Genomic DNA, 25,156 nt, shown 5'->3' with positions numbered 1-25,156 from the left:
CAAAAACACCAAGTGCTATAGGTGTAGAGCCATGGCAACTCTTATGCTACAGGAAGGAAATGTCAGGTGCTGCTATGTGGAAACACTGTTGAGTAGAAAGTCAACACAATATGTATGATGGCTGTTCCAATTCTATGGTACATTCAGTAGCTATGTGAGCATATTGTAGTTTAAAAAGTAGACAAGAAGTTGGGGCAAGCATTTTATGCCTTCAAAGTGTTTCCTGTAGAAAATTCGTGGATTCATCTTCTTTTCTGAATCTTTTTTTACAGTCAGTCAATAACACAATATTATCAAGGTTGCCTCTTTTATGATGTTTTAAAAATTTGGAATATTTTTCTTTTGTGCAACTGTTGAAATTAGCTCTAATTATATTACGACTAGTGGAAAAAAGAGTCATAATTGGAAGTTGAGAATGAACACCATGTTCTATGACATTACTTTAAGTTTGTTTAGGGTATCGTGTGGGGCTGACTCTGAGTGCTCTTTACTTTCCTAACTAGATATGACAAAGTCTGTGTGATCCTTTCTCCAAATAGGCTGTGTGTTTGTATTGGCCTGCAGATTCTTTCCTGGGGATTGCTTTATGTACAAATGGCAATTAATTGTTTGCTTCTTTTCCCCTAGAAAATTGGCTAAGACACATGATCCTTTACATTTCAAATAAAGACAAAAATAAACCTGGGTAGATTCTGCTTATAATCCACCTATGTTTTCTGTTCTGGTGGAAATAAGAGAACAGGTTAGAACACTTGCTGTCCTCCATTAGTGGACCATCAGCATGGCAGTGCCTTTTCTTGGGAGCTCACACAGATATCCTTGTGTTCCCAGCCTCAAGCAAGGCATACACTTTGGGCACTGGGCCATTTTGAAAGTCACTGGATACCAGCATAGGTCAATGCTTTTAGCTGAGAAGAGAGCATGTTGGAATTTTGTGTTTGAAAATGAAAGCCAGCGAAGGCACACAATGCTTATTTAGTATCTTAAGAAGTGTACATTACTATAATTAAGAGAGTTGTATCTGGCAGATAGAATGGTGACAGGTCTGAAGAGAAGGCAGAACCTTTACTTTGTCTTCTCTTTCCTTTCATCTAGTATAAATTGCAGCTTCATATAGTGTTTTATTTCAAGAAAAAACATCACTATTCAGACAATAAAAAACTGCCTGTTTCTTTGGAGCTCTGTATATTTGGCTCAACCAACTTACTATGACATTGTTGTATATGATTGTACAAGTTACCACTTTTGATAGTATTATATACGTTATCATGTTCTTTACCCCCTGCTCCTCTGAGCACCTCCTTATCTTCTCTTTCCAGTGGAGGTTACAGCCTATTCACAGGCCCTGTTAATTGAATCAATTGCTACACTGAAGTAAGTGGGCCAGAGAGTAAGGAAGCTGAATATGTAGACTGGGGGACAGTCAAGTTGCAATGGAAGACCAGTAGAAGTAATGGGCTCATGCCAAGAGATTCACAATTGTTCATTGTAGCATAACTGGACTCAACTCATCCACACCTAGCATGTACAGTTTTAAGCCTTTCCTTTCATCTCCTTTTAGCACCTTACATAGCCTTCTAAGAACAATGGAGTTTTAGGAGAGTTTTGTTAATAATATGCATCTGTTCTGCCTGATCAGAAGGAATCTCCTGGATCTGAGTTGAACTTGGCATTCATCACCTCTCTCGATGTAAAACATGTTCACAACTCAACTAGCGCAATAAAGTTCATTAGTGTTTTCTCTTGGTGCCCATTTTAATGTTAAAACTGATGTATGTCAGAGCTGTGAGACAATGCGTGCATTCAGATTAGAATGATTGATTGGAATTAGTCTCATTTTTAGAAAGGCAACTCACTGTGAGGTTTGATAGATACATCACTTTCCTTTTTGTTGCTGTGATAAGATATTTGACAAAAGCAACTTAAGACAGGAATGACTTATTTTGGTTCACAATTGAAGGGTGGGGGTCATCAGGAGGAAGTTCTCATACAGCCAGGATGCCTTCAGAAAAGCTTCAGAAAGTGTGAATGAAAGGATGAGTTTATCAGTGGTTTGAATCTACTATGAAAGTCAATTAATACGTTTGTAACAAGCTAATTATTGTATGAGCCATATACCAAAAAAACAGATGGACCACTCTGCTTTGGGAAAGTAACATAAAATATTTCCTTAAGAAGATCATGTTAGATTAAAAACAATTGGCTATTTGACTTAAACGCTTAATGGTTTAAAACTGATTTTAAACTATTTATTTACACCATGTCAGGGATATTCCTGCCAAGTTCCCTTAAATAAATGAGGCAATTGAGTTAATTTTAAGTTTGATTTTTTTCTTCCATAGTTGTCTTTTCATATTTCTCTTATGCTACTACAAACTCAATTTTGATTGACATAACTAATTTTTTACATGCCTACTTCTTTAATCTTGTCATAATAGAGTTTTGTGGATCTGAAAAATTGTTCCTTTAGATAGCATTTCTTATCTCTGCTTGATTTCTTCTGGGTGAATTTGACAGTGGGACTCACTGAAAGTAATTTATTCTCCTTATTTCTAAACTTCTGACTCAACTTCTTTCTGAAAATGAAGACGATGTTCACATATTCAATCTCCTTAATATTGGGTCTTCATAGCTATAATCTATAGTTCTTCTATAGTTATAATCTCCAACTATAGAAACAACATTCATTTGAGAATATTTACTTTAAGTTACTTTTCAATTAATACAGACGTTTTGTGAAGATTTGGCACCACTCTGGATGTTTGTAACTTCACGGAATACTCAGCAATTCCCTAAAACATCGATTGCCTCATTTACTCATTTTCATTAAAAAGTGTATAGATGAAAGAATTTGCTGAACTTTCCAAAATGATCACCAAATATAAAAGAGTGTATGTACATATTTTGTATATATATATGTATGTATGAAAGGCCTTTAAAACTGTCTTTGGTAGTACATGCCTGCAATCTCTCTAACACCAGCACTCAGCAGGCTGAGTCAGCAGTATCGACTTGCATTTGAGGCCAGACTATAAGGAAGATTCTAAGTCAAAAAAAAGAAATAAGGGGGAAAAAGAAAAAGAAAAACAAACACATTTAATTTTTCTTTTGGATGAAGAAATGTCTTCTTTAAGTTAAGAGTTTTAATAAAATTGTGGTTCTATATTGAAGTGATTTAGTCTAAAAATATTTGTAATTTTATTCTAAATGATCAAAGATGTATATTATTTCATACTTAAGATGTATGAAATAAACTTTTAAATTCGCTACAATATATTTACTTTTTAATTATTACTTTCATTGTGGCTTAAAGAAAAGCCATGGTTATAATTGTTGACCTTAAGAAAACAAGTAGCTTATAATAGTTATTTTCTTTGTTATTCTAATTTTATTATTTAACTCCTTTTATCTGATGAAATTTCAGGAATCCTTAAGAGAACATATTCTGTCACTTGTGTCATGTATGTCATTTCCATTTGCTTTGAGCTTAAAAAAAACAGAAATTTTCTTGTTGGCTTTACTTTAAGAAGAATTTATCTAGAGAATCTAATAGAAAAGAAAGTAGGGCTAAAAGAATAAATGGAAATATTCAGCTTCTGGGGGTGGCATGTTGGGGGAGTCTCTATAAAGCCCCAGAGACCTGGAATGTGAAAAACTTCCAGGACTCAATGGGGGTGACCTTGACCAAAATGTCCAACAGTGGGGAGAGGAGGGAACTTGAAGAGTCCACCTCCGATAAATAGACATGGCCCCAAGTAGAGGGACAGGGTTACAAACTCATAGTCAAAATTTCTGATCCATAATTGTTCCTGTTTAAAACAACTTCAGGGACAAAAAATGAAGGCTGTCCAGTGACTGGCCCAATTTAGGATCCATCTCATGGTTGGGGGCACCAAGGCCTGACATTATTACTGATGCTATGATGTGCTTCCAGAGAGGAGCCAAGCATGGCTGTTCTCTGAGAGGGCCTACCAGCAGCTGACTAAGACAGAAGCAGGTACTTACACCCAACCATTGAACTTAAGTCAGGGACCCCTATGGAGAAAATAGGGGAAGGATTTAATGAGCTGAAGGAGGGTGATCACTTAGGAAGATCAGCAGTCTCAAATAACCTGAACCCCTGGGAGTACAGAGACTGAGCCATCTACCAGGCAGCATACTCAGGAAAGGAGGATGCTGGGAGGGGAGGGAGAAGCACCCTTTCAGAGGCAAGGGGGAGGAAAAATGGGATGAGGAACTGTGGGAGGGGAGACCAGGAAGAGGCAATGGATAGAATGAAAATAAATAAAATAATTAAATTTTAAAAAGGGGAAAAAATCAAAAGAGAAAACACATGACTAGAACAGGTCAGCTTGCAGGCTGGAAGGACTTCCAAACCTTCAAGCTAGACTAACGCACAAGCTGTACTTCAACCACTGTGCAGTTTTCAAGGCTAGGGACCTTGCCTAGACTGGCTCAGATACTTTTCTATCCGTTTAATGTTTCACTTTCCTGGAAAATAGAATGTCATATGTCATTTGTTCTTACATTGTCTAAAGTGATTTGAGATTGATAATACCTATCCTTTCTATACTTGTAACACTTGTCCATGAAGAAAATGATTTGTATTTTTTGAAATCACAAGCTTACCTCTTTTGTAGAATTTGTCAAAATAAACATCCTGACTCCTAGTCAGTCAGAGATGCAAGAATAAATCTCTCTCTCTCTCTCTCTCTCTCTCTCTCTCTCTCTCTCTCTCTCCCTCCCTCCCTCCCTCCCTCCCTCCCTCTCTCTCTCTTTTGCCTGCAAAGACTTAAAAGAGACAATAAATCAAATAAGTGTTTCTAAATTAAATTAAATTAAATTAAATTAAATTAAATTAAATTTACTATATAATTGCTGTTTCAGGAATGTTAAAAATAGCATTTTCAACAATTCTGATGAATTTAATTATCTGAAAATTTATTTTAGATAAAATAAAAATAGAATAACTCAAACATTGGAGAGTCATAGTTTGTATCCACTCATTCAATGTACACATAGTTACCAGTTTTTAATTTCAAATAAATATTCCCAAAACGTAGAGTTGTACCATAAGCTCCTGGTGTCTAGAAATTTCTCGAGATACAACATTCCATCTTGGAGGGAAGCCCATAGGTGTTCTAAAGAGAGGTAACATATTACATCTTGCAGAGGATATCCTTCAACTGTGGAAAGGAAACAACAGCTCCAGGAAGTCCCTTAATCTGACCAGATTCTCTAGGTTCTTCTCTTCTCTAGCTTATATAAGCAGTAAAAACTTGTGAGAGACTCTCAGGTAAGCATAGCTGTGAAGCTACCTGGAAAAAGTCTTAGACAATTGGAGTTGCCAGGAAGAGAGTCTCTCCATCATTATAATCTACCTGAATATAGGACAATGAGTTCAAGGGTTCCAGGTTTCAAAAGCCAACATCCATGCTGGGCTTTTGATAACATAGCTAGCTGTATATTTCAGTTATTTCTGCTCCTATAAGCAAACACTCATCAATTTCCTGCAAGTCACTAATTGGCTAACCAAGTTGGACTTAGGCAATATTCATACTTTAGTGTGATATTGGCTCTGGAGTGAACAGACATTTGTTTAAATCTCACAAGTTATAGTGTCATACAAAAGCTTCTCTCAAGGTTGCTACCTTTCACATGTGTGCTATATTAAAACACTTTCACCTTGTCTGCTTCAGGGAAACATCACTAGACATAATTAACTTTCCAAAGTAACTAGATGTTTCCACTTTATCTACCAGAGAAGCTATGAGGCAGTTGTTCCTTCACTCAGTAGGATGAAAGATTCCTTTCATGTTTTAAGCAATGTAATATGAGGTTTACAGGACAGGTCATCTGGCTGGAAAGACTGCCTACAAATATTTTGAAACAATTCTGATATAATATAGACCATCAGTGGTTCAAATTTTGTGCCATGGCTGATAAGTTGCTAGGCTAATTATGTTTCACAGATACAATGTAGAGAAATAACCTGAAGATTCCTTAAAAGTAGGGATACAGCTTAGAGACTGTGTCAGTCTCAGTTGACAGAAACTGCCTCACCTGTGTCCAGTCATACCTTCTCTCTGGAAAATCTTTCAGACCTTGCCTCAGAGTGATACTTGTTTGAATTCATGGCTGCTTGGGTATTGTCAAAGTTCTTTAACATGCTTAAGTCATTATATTTATGATAATATTTGACTGCTTTTTCTTATAAAGAAAATTATTCTTGCCTTGAATATTGAGAGAATTCTGGGTGCACTTTAGGCCAAGCTTTTGAAGTTCAGGCAAAATTGCTGTAACTGGCATAAGGAAATGCCTCTTTTATTTTGCTACAGGATGAGATGTGACTCATGTTGCCTAAAGATCATTGTTGTTTTCTCTCATCTTTCAGCTCCTTTGCTTTACACTTGTTTATTGAGTCCCTTCCAGAGGAAAAAGTACTGAGTTCTCTGAATGCTAGGAAGAATCCATCCTGTAGAGAGATGTAAGTCAGATGCCTAAGCGACTATAGCAATGTGATCTAATCTTCCTGCCTTTGGACAGTGTTTATAAAGATCAGTAGAATCAATAATAAGGAAAAAGAGAGATAATGTAGAAACTATAACTTTACTGCAATCTTATGTCTATACCTCATATTGTCTAAGTTGTGTTGCTATCTTCATAATTGGTAGTTACTCGGGTTGAACTTCAACTATCCAATACAAGCTTATATTTTACATATGTGTTCCCTAGCATATAGCCATATTTTGGGAGACCATGAAGTGTTTAGGAAATGAGATTCCCTGATGAAATTATTTCAGTATAAGGAGGACTTTGAGGACACTCTACCTCCCCACACACTTGCAAATTTTTATTTCCTGCTTTCGGTGTATATATTTTGCTGCATATTCTTACTACCAGGGACAAAGCCACGTTTCTCTGATTTTCCTACTATGAAGGATTGAAATCCTTCTGCAACCACACATCCAAACACACCTTTCTCTCCATTGATTGTCCAGTATGTCATCACAGAAATGTAAAAGTACCTAGTACATAAAATTCATACCAGGAATAGGGAATTGATATGCTGTAAGAATATGGAAGCATCTGGAAATATGGGGCAGAGGATTCTAGAATAATATGTAATAAGCCATTATGATAGATTTCAGAAAAATGCAGATAACAAAGAATATACTCATGAGGTTTCAGCTGAGAACAAGGGCTGTATTGGGAACTGGACCAGAGGCTATTTATTCGTGCTGCATTCTCACAAATGACCTGGCTGAGGTTTGACTGTGTCCTGAAAATCTGAGTAAGGCTGAGCCAAAAGTACTGAATTGGTATATTTGAAAGAGAACATTCCAAGAAAACATGTTGTTCAGTTTGTAGCATTGTTATTTGTGGTTTCTTGTTGCTAGTTTGTTTTACACCAAGAATGGGAGCTAACAGCAGGCAGCAGAAGGATTTGCAAACGGTATAATTTGGGGGCATACATGCATTTAAAATAGTAGGTGGAGCAAGAACATACAAAGCAGCTATAACTGCTTAAAAGCAAAGCAGCACTGAAGAGAAACTGTACATTTCATTCTGGGACACTAGGAAAGGTGTGTTGGGAGCAAGCTCTTATCTGTGGAAGGATCCAGGATATAAAGGATCAAACTGTTTGAAAGATTTTCTTTGAGGAGAGGGTGCATGAAAAGAGAACCACAGGGTGGTGTGTGTCCTCCTTGCAGAGTGTCACTCACGAGAGTAATTTTTCAGTTTAGCTGCTTAGGTGTTCAGAGGTCAACGTGGTCATAGTTCAAAAGACCACAGTCACTTCAAGTTACAACAGAACATGTCATTGTCCACATAAGGCTAGTTTTGCAAGTATGTAGAATGCAAAAGTTCATGTATCATTGTGTTTGGGGATAAGACTGCACAGAAAACCACGGGAGGCTGGACTATGTACAACAGAATTGCATTACCTATAGAAATTCCCAGAGTGGGCTGTACTTAAAACTTTGAGGTAATTCTAATTTGCAATAGAAACCTTGGCATAATGAAGGTGCCAAGAATGTGGATTGTCTTCCAAGGAAAGCTGTAGGTGCTTTGTGGACTTAAAGATATGAGATGTACTGCAGATGGGCAAGAATATGGGACAAAACTGATCCCATGCCTGACAAAGCTCATATTATGCCACCTGCGTTCAGATGCTCCACATAGTTATAAAGACTCTAATATTTTTATACTATGTTTTATTCCTGGATTTGTTGTATTTCCTTGCTATAGTCCTACTTTTCTCTTTTGGAACGTTTACTCTGCCCTATTTTGTATTGGGTACACATAATCTTCATTTTAATGTTATGTGCTCCCAGTTGAATTAAGTCCCAGATGACTCTGTACATTTTATTTAGTTATGCATGCATTTACAAAGTTATATGCACATGATGGGGGTCCACATGAGTGTGGGTGGCCATGGAGGCCAGAAGAGGGCAATGGATCTCCTGGAGCTGGAAGTTGGCGGTTATGAGTCTGACACTGATGCTGGGAACCAAACTCTGATTCTTCACAACAATAGTAAACCTTCTTGCACATTTTTCTAGCCCTAGATTTTTCACTACAAAACTTGTCCAGATTGTTAAGACATTGGGGAACATTGAAAATCAGACAGGAAGTGTTTTGTGTTATGAGATGACCATAAGACTTTGTTAGGCAGAAGAAAAGTGTTGCCTCCATGCTCCTGTCTTGAATATTTCCCTGATGATAGTTACATATTTGGAAGCTATGGGAAGCAGGAAGTAGGGGCTGGCTTGTGAAGAGTACAGCCTTGGAAGGTTAACAGCCTCTAACCTGTATTTTTGACTGTCCTACAATGAAGTGAATGAGCTACTTCTCTGCCTCATATTTCTATTGCCAAAAATAGATGGAAAAACGACTCCTAGAGAAAAAACATTAACAGAAGTTTCTTACTGTCAACTCAGGCTATTGAAAGACTATTGTGGAGAGGAGACATCTGCCACCCCTGAGGACCAAGGGTATCTATGTCTTAATACATCTATACCCTATTCTCCTGACACAGATGTGGAGCCCTGCTTAGAGATATTGCTATAACAGTCTTCATTTAAAGTTTTCATAAGAGACAGAGAAGATGAAGTGCCCAGGGAAACCTTCAGCTTCCCAGATGATGAAAACCTGCCTTGTGTGATCGTGTGTCACAGTGATGAGAATAAACTACAGAACATTTTTTCTGTGAAGTGAGACCTATGTGCATGGATGTGGTGAATAAAGAAAAACAATATGAACCATGTCAGTAGATGATTCCTGAGCATTATAGGGAACATGATTTCAGTCATTACTATCTTCTAGTTTTGCAAACATCCCATGGAATTCCATGGGGACACATATTGTAAAGTCTAATTCTGGGAATCATTAAATTCTGTGATAAATCAAACAGATATTCTAAAGTAGCGATGTAAACTTTATTTTCTTGTTTTGTTTAATTTTTGGAATAATCCTGTATGATAACTTTCTCCTTCTTTTACTTTTTGTTGTATAATATATACATACAAAAAAGTATACATACATACATGTGTGAGTTTGTGTGTGATGTATGTATGTATGTATGTATGTATGTATGTACATTTGTGAAAGCCAGAGGTTGGTATTGGCATATTCTTCTACCGAACTCCACCTTTATTTTCTTAGACATGCTTTCACTGAACTAGATCTTACCACGACTGACATGCAACTGAGCCCAGGTAAATTCCTTTCTCTGTTTTCTCAGAGTTGAAATTCCAGCTGTGTTCTGCTGTGGTCATATTCTTATGTTGGTGCTGAGTGTCTGAACTTAAGTTTTATTGTTGAATGACAAGCACTTTACTTGAGACACCTTGCCAATCTTCTGTGTGGTGAACACTGGTACAAATGAAGAAACAGTGAATTAATAATGGATATATCCTTGTTTCAAGATAGTAGGTTCTGTGCTGCACCCAGGACATGTTCAGAAACAGATGCTTCTGGGACTTGGGAAGAAGTAAGGAATGAAAGATACTTCTATATAATCATGGTTTTTTTTTTGTTGTTGTTCTTTAAAATAAGGACTATAACATGGAAGATAATTTGAGTACTAAATGTAATCATTTTGTGATTAAAGTTCTAAAAGCTTATATGTAAGTAGGAAATACCATATTATATATGAACAGTGTGTAGTCGCTCAACCTCCAAAAATCAGTACCATAAACTGAGTTGCTAAAACAACCTCAATTTCCTCACAGTTTCAGAGACTGAAAGACAGCAGGGATGCTTCATTCAGAAGACTATGAGGGGATGTCTGCTTCTCCTCCGTTTTGTAGATGGCATCCCCTCCTTCTCTATCTTCAGAGTACTTAATATGGTCAGTCTGTACTTGTATGATCATTTCTTCATATGCCAAGATTTCCCTTTTAATAAGGACACAGGGTACATCAGATCCACTCTAATGACCTCATTTTAATCAATTCCATATGCAGTGACACCATTTCCATAGCATAGGTACAAAAGCTAACAAGTAAGATGATCTAAAGATGTCACACATCCATGAAGATAAAGGGTTGACAGAATAGTAAGGAGGGACATGGAAGGGGAACAATTGTGCAGCTTAATGCTGTAGAGTTTGGGCAACCTCAGATATAGCTGTTTCTGTGCAGTAGACGAATGTCTTGGAGAAGGCTTCTTTCTCCTTGTCCAACAACAACAAAACCAGCTGATTTAACCAATAGCACATCAGTATTGAAATCTGTTTATACAAGGTATTGCTAATCCCATATAAAGATTAAATGCCAAGTGTTTTAAAATGTGGTTTCCCTCAAACCCCAAATATAGTTCTCATGCTTAGAATGTGTAACTGTTTTGTTTTAGATGAAAATACAAACAAAACTACTTCAAGCAAGATTATACCAGACCTATTAAAAATTAATTCTATTTTCCTGTGGAACTAAAAGGATGCTTGAATTAAATTTCATCTTATTTAGGGCAAATATAGTGCCATGAATCATGTATGATAGACTGGCCTAAGGAAGGTGTGTATTCATAATAAAGATAGCTCAATTAATCTTTGTTGTATGTTGGTAAATACAAAAAAATAGAGATAAATAAAAATAAGTTTTCATACTATTTTTATTATGCTCATCCTACTGAGGCAGTATCTTTAGTTAAAAATCACTCTCAATTTAGCCTTCATCATTGTTCCTTCATCAAGTCTAGGCTTTTGTTATTGACACCTTGTCAAGGTTATTGTCCATGGGCTTATAGCTGTTTTTGTTATTTATTTTTTTGAGAAGGTGATTTAATTACACTTATCATTTCTCTTTTCTCCCTTCAAACAATTTCATATACCAGTTTCCAATCTCCTTCAAATTCATGGCATTTTTCATTAATTGTTATGTATGCAAATATTTTATATAGTTTTTATTTAGATTTAAGAATATATATATTTAAGAATATATATGTATATATAATATTTATAACCTGTTGAATCTATACAATATTATTTTAACATGCTTCCACAATTACCTCCAGCTATGGAGTTAGGGTTCCAGTTTAACCCAAAAGCTCAGAGTACCCACGATAAAACCCATAGACCATATAAAGCTTAACAATATGGAAGACCAAAGTGTGAGTGCTTCAATTCCACTTAGAAGTTTGAACAAAATAATCATGGGTGCCAGAGGGAGGGAGGAACCTTGGAGGGAGAGAGGAGAGGGAGAGACAAAAGTGGAGGGGCAAGATCAGGTACTGGAAGGGACAGGAGAGAAATACAGAAAGTCAGGAAATTAAATAGAAATATATACTAGTGGGTGATGGGGAACTGGGGGCAGCCACTAGAAAGTCCCAGATGCCAGGAAAGTAAGAGGCTCCCAGGGCCCAATGGGGATGACTTTAGCTGAAATACCCAAAAAAGGGGAGATAGAACCTGTAGAGACCACCTCCAGTAGATACCATGCCCCCCAGTTGAGGGATGGGGCCACTCACCTGTCTCAAAATTGCTAACCCAGAAATGTTTCTGTCCAAATTAAAGACAAGGACAAAAATGGAACAAAGACTGAAGAAAAGGCCATTCAGAGACCTTCCCACCAAGGGATTCCATCTGAAGACACCAAATCCTGACACTGTTGCTGATGCCAAGAAGTGGTTGCTGATGGAAGCCTGGTATGGCTATTCCCTGAGAGGTTCTACCAGCACCAATACAGATGCAGATACACACAGCCAATCATCGGGCTAAGCCCAGGGACCCCAGTGGAAGAGTTAGGGGAAGGACTGAAGGAGCTGAAGGGGATTGTAATATCATACCCATAGGAAGAACAATATCAACTAACCAGACCACCCAGAGCTCCCAGAAACTAAAGCATCAACCAAAGACTATATAGAGAGGGATTCATAGCTTCAGTTACATATGTAGCAAAGGATGGCCTTATCTGACATCAATGGGAAGGGAGGCTTTTGGTCCTGTGGAGGCTTGATGCAGCTTAGGGGTGTGTTAGAGCAGTGAGGCAGTGTGGGAAAAATAAAGCCGCAGCTGTGGAGGAAGCTTTCCATGCTGCAGCAGGTCCCACATGCAGGAGGAGGTCTAAGGTTCCAGCGGCCTGGAGGCTTTGGGAGAGCAGGCCCCAATGACACGAGGAAGTCCTTGGTTCCAAAAGGGTTCGTTGTCATGGCGGGTGGTGGATGGATAAGGAAGTATGCCCGTAAAACTCAGGCCAGTCCTGAGTTAAATAGGGAGGGAGAAAGGGAGAGGAATGGGGGAGGATCTGGGGAGGATCTGGGGAGGCATGCTTAATTTGCTCCGCCCTCTGGCCTTTATTAGTATGTAAATCCCTAGGGCCTGAGGCCTATGGTCACGCCCTCTACCTGTGCACTTTGGAAGGGGCTGTAATGGCCTACAAGACTGAACAATGTAGTTCTATGGAGACTAGACTGCTTTTCAGGACCCTGGGTTCTGGGGCACACCGAACTCCTGCCAGTTCTCACTTAGAGTCTAGGGGTTCTAGGCCCATGCCCAGCCATGAACCAGGATACTCTTACGCAGTCCCGCAAAGCAGGAGTGGGTGAGTGGGTGGGGGAACACCCTCAGAGAGGCAAAGGGGGGTGGTGGTGGAATGGGTTTGTAGAGTGGTAATCAGGAAGGGAGATATCATTTGAACTGTAAGTGAATAAGATGATTAATAAAAAAGATGTTCAAAGTAAATCAAAATACTAGAAAAAACTAAAAAAAAGATGTAGTCAATCAAAATAATAAAAATAACTAAAATGATTAAATTGTATTCCATAAAAGTAGAAAACAGATTATTTAAAATTATTGACTAATATGCACAATATCCACATAAAAGTGTTATTTTGATGATCCACCTCCTAGGATTTCAGTGTGTTTGTGATTCTGTGTTCTTCAGGACTAAAGTCACTAAAGTTTAGAAAATACTTCTCAAAAAATTATTGACATGGTTTTATTATTCATAAGTACCCTTCCTTACTCTGAATGCACAATGTTCTGAGAGTCTCTTTTCTCTTCTGGTTTTCTTTGCCGTGGTCCTCTCATTACCTCACTCAGAACACTAACGAGTAAAAAAGATAGAAATCTGTGGCTCTAGCCCTGAGCTTCATCTTTATGTTTCAGACACGTAAATAATTATTAACTGTGTGTGACAGTGTGGGGTTCATCTCTTGGAATTTTACCATCCCTGGGTACCACGAGTTTCTAGACAGAGTATGGCTTCTTACTGAATTTGCTCTTCTCAACAGTGATGTCGTGTTTATTTGGTTATTTAATCCTAGATTCTGAAAGCATAAGCTGTCGAAACATAAGCTGTTGTACTCGGAGAAGCTTCCATGTCTCTGAGTACAGGCTCAACCTTTCTATCATCTAAAAACCTTTCTATCTAGAAACCTGAGTATATGTGCTAAGGTCATGATCCCTCTCCATAGATTTGCAACCACATCAAATAGCATTGTGAGGAATCTATAAAGTTTTTAGGAAGTTTTTGGTGCATGAAGCATTAATTCTGCATGTTTCTATTGTTTGCTGCTTTTTTTTTCAGCTCAAGAATTTGACACCAAGTGCCCATTTGTTAAATTGCATTCTTTATGATAGCCCATGAAACTTTCAGTCAATCTGAAGGGCAGTTAGTGGTGATTTAGTTGAGTCGAGATGGAGTGGATACAGCCATATCATGGACTGACTACAACAACCAAACCTGAGACTTGGCCTGGAAACTTACTTGTTTTGCTGAGTCACTAAGGTGAAAAATAAATGCAAAGCTATTTAAAGCACAGTTAATAGTGTCTCATTAATAGACACATTGTGATGGAAGTACTGTCCTGACATACAGCACTGTTCTGATGGCCCAGATCTGCAGTGTCAACAGTTGCAAACTGTGTCTGACTGCTACTACCTTTCTACTGCCACAGATGTGCTACTAATCCTGAGAGACCCTGATAGTAAGGACACTGCTGATAGTAAGGACCCTGATAGTAAGTCTCAAAGCTGGTGCTTAGCTCTCCTCATGCTTTCTTGAAGTACTCACATCACAAATGGAGCCTTTTGGATTTTAGCATTCAAGACAAAAGCTATTCTTCCATTTCCTAAGTGCTCCAGATAGGCTGTTTCCTGATGATCAACCCATTGTTACAATCAAGCTTTCTGTGATATGAATGTTTTAAGCTATCTTGACAAATGCTTATAATTATAATAGTTATCATACAGAACACGTGTTATCCTCTAAGGGATTTACGTGTGTGATAGAATCTTTCTAGTAAAAAAGTTTATCAGCCAGAAGATTTGCTTTCTTATGATCGGAGAGTGCATTTTAGATACATAAAAGCACAATAAATGCACTCTTAACTATGCTGGCCAATGTAATCAAGCTCCTTTCTTTGCCAAGTATCTAAACTATCTCATTAAGTTTACATCTAGAGGATATAATGACACTACTCTACATAAGCAAGGGGAGTGCCTTGCATTTAGATTCTTCTTATCAGATTCTAGAGTTTAAGCAGTTTGATCACTGGGATAATTAGGACACCAAGGCTCCTCATCACCCCCTGCCTGCTTGTCAGTTCTAATGGCTGTTAAAAGATAATTTGCCCAATTGAAAAAGTTGCTATCCCACTGGAGAGGTGTGTAAAACAAAATAAGTAAATTTATAACCTGTCACCCTTCCAGGCTCTGAGTAATAATTGATGAGAATCTGGAACTAATGTCAGTTGTAAACCCAGAACACAGAAGGATTTCTCATTTAAGCCTGAGACATTTATTCAGAATTGCTAAGTCATGGGAAAGTCCCACTAAGGGTACAAAGCAGCTGCAAGTGAAGAAGACTGGGGATATTCCACTGCTCATGCAGGGCCGTGTTTCAAGTTAAGAAACTCTATTACCCACCAGTTTGAATGTTGGATTTGGTCCAGTAATGTCTTTCATATATTTTGATTTTCTCACTTCACTTATTAACCCCAGGCAGTAAATGTGACACAATGACTATGATACAAAAAAGAGATAATTTTTTATACTCAGACTTACTACCATATTTTGATGTTAAAAGTCACTATCTTAGTCTATTACAGACATTTTTCATATATGCATATGAGTATGTGTATGAATATGCAGTTGTGGATAGGGTAAAATGCTGAGTTGAATATTCATAAATGGCACATACATATACATGTACATGCAAATGAGCACTTAGAAATAATAAAATGTTAAATTGCTCAGTTCTTTTTTTTCAATCATCCTATGAAATAATCACAGCTATGAGAAGATGAATTTAAAGCTATCAATCTTTTCTTATTTTTTCTTTTGTCTTTTCACACTCATAAATCAATGGCAGACTTCTCACCTTACAGTGTTCTGGCTCTCATAGAACTTAGGTCTTGGATGGAGAACTGGGCTTCATATTAATTCTTTACTTTCTTAGCATATGTCTCTGAGGGAGCGTGGTTGTTTAGTGAAATAATAGTGATCCAAACTTAACTCCACCAACTCTTTTATTTGTACAATCTGGGCAAATGGAAGAATCAAAACCAAATGAACTGGGTAGAACTGAGACTGGACTCTGTTTGTAAAAAGCAAATGTGGTTTGTTTTCCTGGGCAATGTTCTGAGTTCAGGATGGCTGGAAGAGCCACACTTCCTCCCTGGAGCAGGCTTTATTCTAAGGGAAAAACAAACTGAGATAGCCAGAAGCCTTATGTAAGCTCGCTCTCTAACTTGATGTGGAGTTCCTGGATTAAACTATAATTATGTTATTTATGAAATGGAATATTCCATGGAGTTCTTTTTTTCTACAGAAACACAGGCTGTGATTTCCAGCGCTCATTTTAAATTCTTACTTTTGCTACTAGGTGACCCTGAGTGAAACACACTGTGATCTTCCTGTTTGATGGGGATTATTGGTAGATTTTTATCTATAAATACAATGAAGAACTGTCTTTTGGGGGTACTTAGATGACAGACACTAGGAAAGGGAGCATTAAAATCATTGTGGCATTCTACTTATGTCACTGACAAGGAATAGCTATTGTCTATTTTCACTAAACTCCACCTATTTTCAGCTTCTCTCAGAGCCTCTTCCACTTGCTTATGAAGCACATGAGCTTTCACTAGGTTCATGGTATAGACTCAAAAGTCTTCCATGCAACTCTGAGCATCCTTGCTGTCAAGGTTTCCCTGGATGTGATGGAGAAATGGTCCATGACCAAGAAAGCTTGCAAAGGAATGGACAAAAATAAGAGTGAGATGCAGAGAGGATGCATGTTTGTGTTGTTTGTTATCAGAGCTCGCTGGGATCAGAACTGAAAAGTATGTCAGCTTTTGTCCTCATCTTGGTGTGTAGCACAGTGCTTCTGACAGGCAATGCTTCATCATAAGAGTAGATTTGAAGAAGACTTGTTCAGTACACTGCACTCCCATAAATCAAAGATCAGGGCTGCCTGTACCCTCCTATTTAGGAATAAATGGGAATTGAAAATGAAATATTTGGAAATGAACACTTAGCTGAAAAGGTTAACAACTGGGACAGGGCGTGGGAGATTAGAGAACGGGGACCTGGTGATTTATTAAATTGACAAAATCTCTAACTTTGCAATTTAACACCATTTCCCTTTGTTCTGTTCTCAGAAGAGATGAAGAACAGCTGGTCACTACCACCTGTGTAAGAATCTGTCATAGCCTTGAATACCAGTAACAAATTTCCTTAGAAAAAGACCAATTTCTTGAATTTTTTCCCCAAAGTGGTAAATGAAATCCTTCATTTTTTTTCATTAGTCTTGAAATTTAAAATGCTTTCAGAGCACAGCTGGTTTTGAGGGTTAGAGCTCCTGAGAAAAACTTTCTGTACTAAGTGGAAGGAGTGTTGCAGAGGTGGAGAGGAAAATGTAGGTTATGGTGTTTGGACCTGTAGGAATCTCAGAATAGCGCATGTGTTGGTTTTGTTAGTAGAGCAGGGATCCTAGTCGTCCAGTTTCTGAGCAATTGGTATTGTAATGCTAGCATTATTCACAGCTATTTTGAGCACATTAGGATGCTGACCCCAAGCTGCAGAATGTGTGCTTTTCTTATATTTCTATTAATCCCCATGAACAAGATATAAATACTAATGTGGGTTTTATAATCTCTTCTGCTATGTCCATTGTAATTCACCAAACAACTGTGCTTCCATTGGCATCTAGCTAATCCAAATGTTTTGTGATTGACACATTTCTATAGACTCTTGGCTACATTGTGTGTTGATCCATCTTTGTGTCCATCTATGATGGAAAGTGATATGGAACAGGGCATCTTCGTGTACATGAGATATCCAGGGCTCCTTTGAAGAGTGAGATTTGCAGTTAGCAACAATATTTTAGGCAGAGATCACTATAAGGACAGAGAGCATAGATATTTCCTACCGTCTTTCCAGCTAGATACACCCTTTAGGTTGCAAGTGTTTTTCTCTGAGCAGTGACCCTAGCACTCAAGCAAACACCTCTCAACTGCTAACGATAGAGACCTTTGCATATCTATTTTATATGAATCTTATCTTTTTTTCTTAATTTTGTTATGATTTTCAAATATTCTGTATGGTGGTTCATTTTGTAAAAATACCACAATTATGTTCAAGAATGTTCATGTATTTCGGTTTTAATTTTATTTGTATTTTGTGATCAATTATAGTAATTTATCATTTTATAAAAGTCTTCTATTTGGCTTTAATTTGAAATGTTTTTATATAAAAAAAATCTCTACAAAATTGGTTAGTTTCCATAGGTGCAATCAATTATTTTTAATACCATTATTTGTTTTCTTTAATTTTGTCATTAAAACTTAATTGGATAGGTAAGAGTGAAGAAATCACTTGATAGGTCCCTGAGATAAATTGAGAAACACTAGATAGGAATTACAAAACAGCAGAATATGAGGCATAAATCCTGGTGTTAAACAAAAAATCATGGCAACCACTAGCCCAATTTCTTGACACTCATATACCATTTACACATTGGTGAAGAAATGGAAAATAAAGACATATTTTTAGGGAATAGTAAGTTATTTCAGGGGTGTCCAATAGGCTTAGAGAACTTAGTAGATGGACCAAAGTCAATTTTTCACACAGAATGGACAAAAGTTTAAAAATAATTATCATTGGCCTGAAACACAGGAAAATAAATGGTGGCTCAAACACATCTTAATATGGAGACCAGCTTCTTCCCCCACTGTAAAATTAATTAATGAAAGTTCATAGGGGAGACCAGAGGTGATTTCTTCTCTTAGATAAAACCAGATAAAGAATGCTGCCTATGTTCCATGCTTTCTGTATCAGCTTCTGCCTTCACGATCCTGCTCTGCTTGAGTTCCTGTCTTGGTTTCCATTGGTGATAAACAGGAATATAGAAGGTTCAGCTGAATAAACCCTTTCCTCCCCAACTTGTTTTTTGAACATGTGTTTTATCATAGCAATAGCACCCATGACTAAGATAAATTGGTAACTACGTTTTGAGATATTGCTGTGAGAGACCTGACCATGTTTTGGGGAGGATTGTGGAAAAACTTTGAAACTTTGGGCTAGAAGAGTCATTGAATGTTAAGAGTTCTGTGTGATGTTCTGTGGGAGGTTGAAGGTATGAATGTTAAGATCAGTGCAAAGGATGGAGGCCTAGCTTCTGAAGTTTCAGGGTGAAGTTTAAGACTCTATTGGGGGCCATTTACTATTTTGAATTATGATTCTGTGCTTCTGGATACCCTAGGCTGAAGAATCAGCTATAATTACAAAGATAGCAAAACTACTAAAGCAAAATTTTGCTTTGCTGAGTGGAGTACTTGATGCTAATTGGCTGGAGTTAAATAATTAGAGGTGATTAAGAAGAGACCAGTATGAGTGAGGTGAAATCTTCTAGAAAATATTCCCTGAGAGCTTAGAGAATCTGTGTTCCAGAGGTGACCACCGTTGTATCTCATATTAAGAACTGGACTTGGTTTGTGTGATGTCTAAGAGTGACATATGAAGGGGTCATGGGGAGGCTTGGTTCTGTGAGTGGCAAAGAGACTCAGTTAGTTAGTGAAGGCGTAGCCTTAGTGGCAGTTGAAAGCCCAGGACTGAAGGGATCATGCAAAGAAGCTGTAGCTTGACACTAGGAGGTAGCCTATAAGATGCTATTGGAGAAAGTGCAGCCCAGTTGCAACAAGGAACACCTGCAGTTTTGTAGATGCTAGTACCATGAGATGGCTACCAAGGACAGCAACAGCAGTGGCGGAGAGCCAGCTGCAACCTAGAGACAAGCTGTGTGTGCTACACAGGACAGAGGCAGCTTTGGAGGAGTCCAGAAGATAGTGACTGGATCCCAGACATTGGAAGGTTGGAAGTTAGTTTTGCCTTGATTTGATTATGACTGTGCCCTGACTTTACCCTCTTGAAGTAAGAAAGTATTTTACTGTAGTCTACAGGGGAGAGACTTGGAATTTTAAAAGACTTCGGATTTTAAGAGAGGTTGCCTATTTTAACAGGACTGAAATTTTACTGTGCTTGAGTTTATAAAGACTGGGGGGACTTTAAAAATTATTTATGCTTTAATGAGAGATCTTGGGGATGAAAAAGTAAAGAAGCGTTGTGGCTTAATAGTGTTGTGTTTGAATGTCAAGTTGACAAGGGGTACAGAATTTCATCATTGTTTGACAGGTGTTGGTATTTAACTACAATGAAGACCTTGGACACTTAACCTCTATAAGTAGCAGTGTGGAGTATAGCTACCCTCAACCCTCATGGCATCCTGGATGAAAGCAATAGGGGTAGTGCAGAATGTTCACTTATTAAGACACATTAAGGAAAACTTTCAGTTAAAGATCATGTAATTAAAAAGGAAGAAAAAATGACACCATTATAAGAACTTAGACATAGTCACCAAAGTTTGTGTGCAATGACAATGAAAACAAGTGGCTGGGTCTGTCTCTGAATGCCTTTTAGCCAGGATAACTTGGAAAGTGGATTTGAACTGTGTGTGGCTACAGGAGGATGATGGTCTAGTCTAAGAGGGCATGTTTGATAAAAATATCTTATATTGTTAAGATGATGCGAATGAATGATTGTTACCTAGTCCTTCACAAGTGTGGGAGCACCAGCATGCTGATACACAACTAACTCTATCACAAGAAGAAAGGTTCAAGTCTGTCTACAAATCAGCATGAGCTCTTGACCATCAGTATGAAGTACAGAATTTGTAACTCTTGAGGCTAGACCCTTCTCTTACAGTTTCTTTTTGGAGTGACAAAGCAAGAACGTTAGATCACAGGACAATACAAATAGCTTTACTTGTTATTTTGTCCAGCTAATGGATTTAAAAACATTGTTTATAAATAAAAACACTGATAGTTAATAAATATTTTTATGGGATTTAGAAAATGACATCATAAATTCTGAGGCTGTAAGTGTCTACCACAGACGTAAGGAATGTCTGTCCTATTTCTCCATCTTAAAGTAGGGAAATGCTTTGGGCAATGACTTAGTTAGGGTTTTCATTGCTGCAATGAAACATCATGACCAAAAAGCAAGTTGGAAGGAAAGGGTTTTTTCGACTTAAACTTTCATATTGATGTTTATCACCAGAGAAAGTCACGACAAGAACTCAATCAGAGCAGGATCCTGGAGTCAGGATCTGATGAAGAGGCCATGGATGGGTGATGCTTATTGGCTTATTTCCCATGGCTTGCTTTGGCTGCTTTGTTATAGAACCCAGGACTACCAGCTCAGAGATATTACTATCTACCATGAGCTGGGCCTTTCAAACTGATCACTAATTGAGAAAATGCCCTACAGCTGGATCTCATAGAGATATAGTACCAACATCTCGTGTACCTTTTAGGCACACAACTTTGATTTCAATGGTGTCAAATCCTGGTAGAATGATGAATGTAGCTAGTGTCTAATGAACCTAGATTTGGGATATTGGAAGAAAATTACACATTAGCTCCTTCTGTTCCAAAACTGTACACTTTCATTTTCTTTGTTATTTGTAATTTACCTTCAAAACCCATGCTCATTGGTGAAGTGAGAAAGAATGCAGACATGTAAGACAAGCTCAGCTGTTACCAACCCTAGAAATAACCCAGCTGAATAATTAGATGTGTGTCATATACAACTTTCCTTATGGCCTTATGAATTTACAGAAAATAATTTTAAACATATTGACTTTCCCCAGCTCCACTGTGCATTAGATGTTCATGCTATAACCAGTCTTCTTCACAGAAGCTTTTTTTTTCTACAGAAACCCATAGCTGGCCAATGCACAGTGAATAAGATACAGTAGAGAACTCAGATATCTATATCATCATTTACAAGGCTCATGGATCATTTTAGAAGAGGATGCAGAGAGAATGCAGGGCCTGAGGTTGTATAGATATGTAGCAAAGTTTTCTTTCTGGATGTGACATAGCCATTGTACTCAAGAACTCATTGAAGCTATGGTGACCTGTTGAACATCTGCAGAAGCTTGGATCCATCAATCTTTTATATAGATTGGAGAGTATCTCAGAGTCCCACTTTCTTAGAGTGTCTACTCAAAATTAAGAGTTATTGGGGCAGATGTGTCTTTTACTTATACTGTGGTATAGCCACAGATACATTATATTTGCTTCACTAAATATCATTCACCTGCCTCATGTAGATCTTAGTAAACTCAGTGAGTCACACACACAAAAGGAAGACATATAAGTGAGAGGGGACATATTGAAAAGGGTTCCATCAGGAGAGGAAGCAGGAGGAGTAAAGGCGATGGAGGATTGAAAGTAATTAAAGGTTGTTATATTAATTTATGAAACTGTCAGTTAAAAAAACCAAAGAAAATATTGATATATGCTTGGTTGTTTTCCAAAATTGGAATTATGAGATACTACTTATAACCTATTTTCTCACTGAGTGTCATGTCATGTATAGTCCTCAAGGTCAACAGAAAAATGAATAATCTATTTCTCCATTGAAATAATCATGGTAAAATAAATGTAATGAAAAAGTTCTCAATCATTTTTACATCTATCTATCTATCTATCTATCTATCTATCTATCTATCTATCTATCTATAACTGAGCTGCCATATGGGTACTGAGACTTTAACCCAGGTCTGTTGGAAGAGCACTTAACCACCAAGCCGTCTCTCTGGCCCTCAATCATTTTTAAACACACATTTCAGCAGCAACTTCACAATACTGAGAAGTTGACGTCTATTCATAATTTTCATCTCATGAAAATATAAACTTCTTGTCCACTGACTAGTAGTTCCCTGTCCCACTTTACTACAGTCCCAAGTAGTAGTCATTCTACCTCTTTCTCCATGATTTTGACTACTCTCAGGATTTCATTTAGGTGGAATCCTGGTGTGCTTATCTTTTAGTGACTGGCCTTTGTTTTACAAGATGTTCTCAAGGTTCATTAATGTCATAGCATATGTCAGAAGCCACCTCTCTTTTGGGATTTAAAGCTTATATGTCACATTTTACTCACTATTATTTTGACCTTGGATACTTTGGTAATTTATACTCTTTTTTATTATTATTATTGTGTATAATGAGACTGTGAATATGTTTGCCCTCTCCCCTGAAATTCTTTGAGAGTGTTATGCAGCTAAAGTTGTAATTTTGCTGTCATATCTGTTTATTTTTTGAGGTGCCATTACTCATTTTGTTGTTGTTGTTATTTGTGGTTTGTTTTTATTTTGTAACAGTTATTCCATTTTGCACTCCAGTATTACTTTACAAGGGCTCCAGTTTCTCTGGTACCTCATTCCTTTTGACAAATTAATAATTATTATATCAAATTTGATTCAGTATCTTTCTTGGCAATTTTTCTTCTGAGTATTTCATGAACTCTTACAGAGAGGTGGGGAAAAGACTAAAAGGTACTTGGGAGACAGCTGGGTTTCATTTTGTGGTTATAGTTGGAGAATCTCTCCTCTCTGCCAGTGCAGCTGACTTTGCTCACACTGCTCTGACAGTGGAAGATCAGACTCTTTCAGAAGCACTCCCCACAGGTGCTAAGTTGTATTTGCATCTTTTGTGGCCTTACTCACACTATAACAAATCATTCAGTTAAAATTTAATGAGTCCCCTTTCCCTTTAAATCATGTCTTTCATTGTAAAGAACTTGCAAATAGAAAACCTTCTGCTAAAAGATTATCCAGATCCAACGCCTATCCATCTCCATGAACTTCTATAGAGGTAGAATAGAATGAATCTTAAACTCAAATAATTTTAACTGAACTAGTGTTCCCTTTTGTAAAAAAAAAATACACATGACTATTTAATAACTTATCTCAGATTTGCAGATTTGAAGGTCCACTGGCTTTCCCTAGGTAAGAAACACCAACTTCAAAAGCTAACTGGGCTCTTCCCCTTTAATAAGCAGGAATACATCAGTCTATTTTAGCATTATTATTTCTCTCATTCACCTAATGGCTCTTTCTTTCTTTATCTTTATATTAATTTTGACATTTCTCATTTTCTGTCTCTTCTTTTTTAAAATTATCCTTTGTTTCTAATATATACTACACCTAACTTGATTTATTTTTATGGGGTTGGTATATAGTGCTCATCTTTTTGTGATCTGTTAATCCTCAAGATATTTCCAGAAGTAGGTAAGAATTCTGTGTCATCAATCAAACTCAACAGAGAGAGTAGAGTTTACTGCATCATAGTGATTTTTATCCACAAGATAAATAAATCTGGCTAGGAAACATAAATGCTATCATTTTCCCATTTATCTTATCTCCCTCCATCTTTCCTAAATTAATCAAGTTAGGTGTAGTATATATTGGAAACAAAGGATAACTTTAAAGAAGAAGAGACAGAAAATGAGAAATGTCAGAATTAATACAAATATAATGAAAATGGGAACCATTAGGTGAACAAGACAAATAATGAAGGTGATATTTTATTCAATAGTAGAAATAGGAGGGGGATGCCAGTATGCAATGTGAGCCTCCCCCAGAAGTTAACTATGCTAGGTCTATGTGACAAGCTCTTGATTTTGTTCTCAATTCAAAAATATCTGAACTCTGCTTTTATCTGTAGATTAAATAAATATTCCTGCTCACAGTTGGTACCTCTCCCAGAGCTTGGAGGATTTAAGAGTTAGGAAAAAAACCAATCAAAATTATTTTCAACTCCAAGCAGAGAGTCAGATATACTTAGTAGTGAAATGATTGAGAAACAAAATACAGAACTATATGTACAGAACTGACTATTTAACTTAATGATTGTAATGCTTGAGGAACGAAATAGGTTTCACCATCACAAATATTACACATAAACTAGGTCTTTAACATAGTCCCCTTGTGTCATTCAAAATCAGTGATAGATGTCTATTTATAAATAATCTCTGAATAAGCAGCCCTTGCATGGAGAAAGCTGTGTAGTGAGGGTAGAAGTGAACCTGCTCTGGAGAAGGCTATTTATCTGTGCTTATGCCAGCCGAGATCCCACGAGTCCACCCACCAAGATGGGCTATGTTCTTTCCTGTCCAGCTGGTGCTTATTGGTGCCTGGATACTGGAGGGTAGAAGCAAAACCCAGCATCATATTTTCAGAAATGTTTGACTAAGAAAGGTTTGCCCTGAATATGGGTGGAAGCATCCCATAGGCTGGTATCCCAAGCTTAATAAAAAGGGGAGAGTGACCTGCTGAAAATCATTCCCCTCCCTCCCTCCCTCCCT

Source organism: Grammomys surdaster, unplaced genomic scaffold, assembly GCF_004785775.1.
Source record: "Grammomys surdaster isolate TR1022 unplaced genomic scaffold, NIH_TR_1.0 126248, whole genome shotgun sequence".
NCBI lineage: Eukaryota > Metazoa > Chordata > Mammalia > Rodentia > Muridae > Grammomys > Grammomys surdaster.
This window is presented reverse-complemented; position numbering follows the sequence as displayed.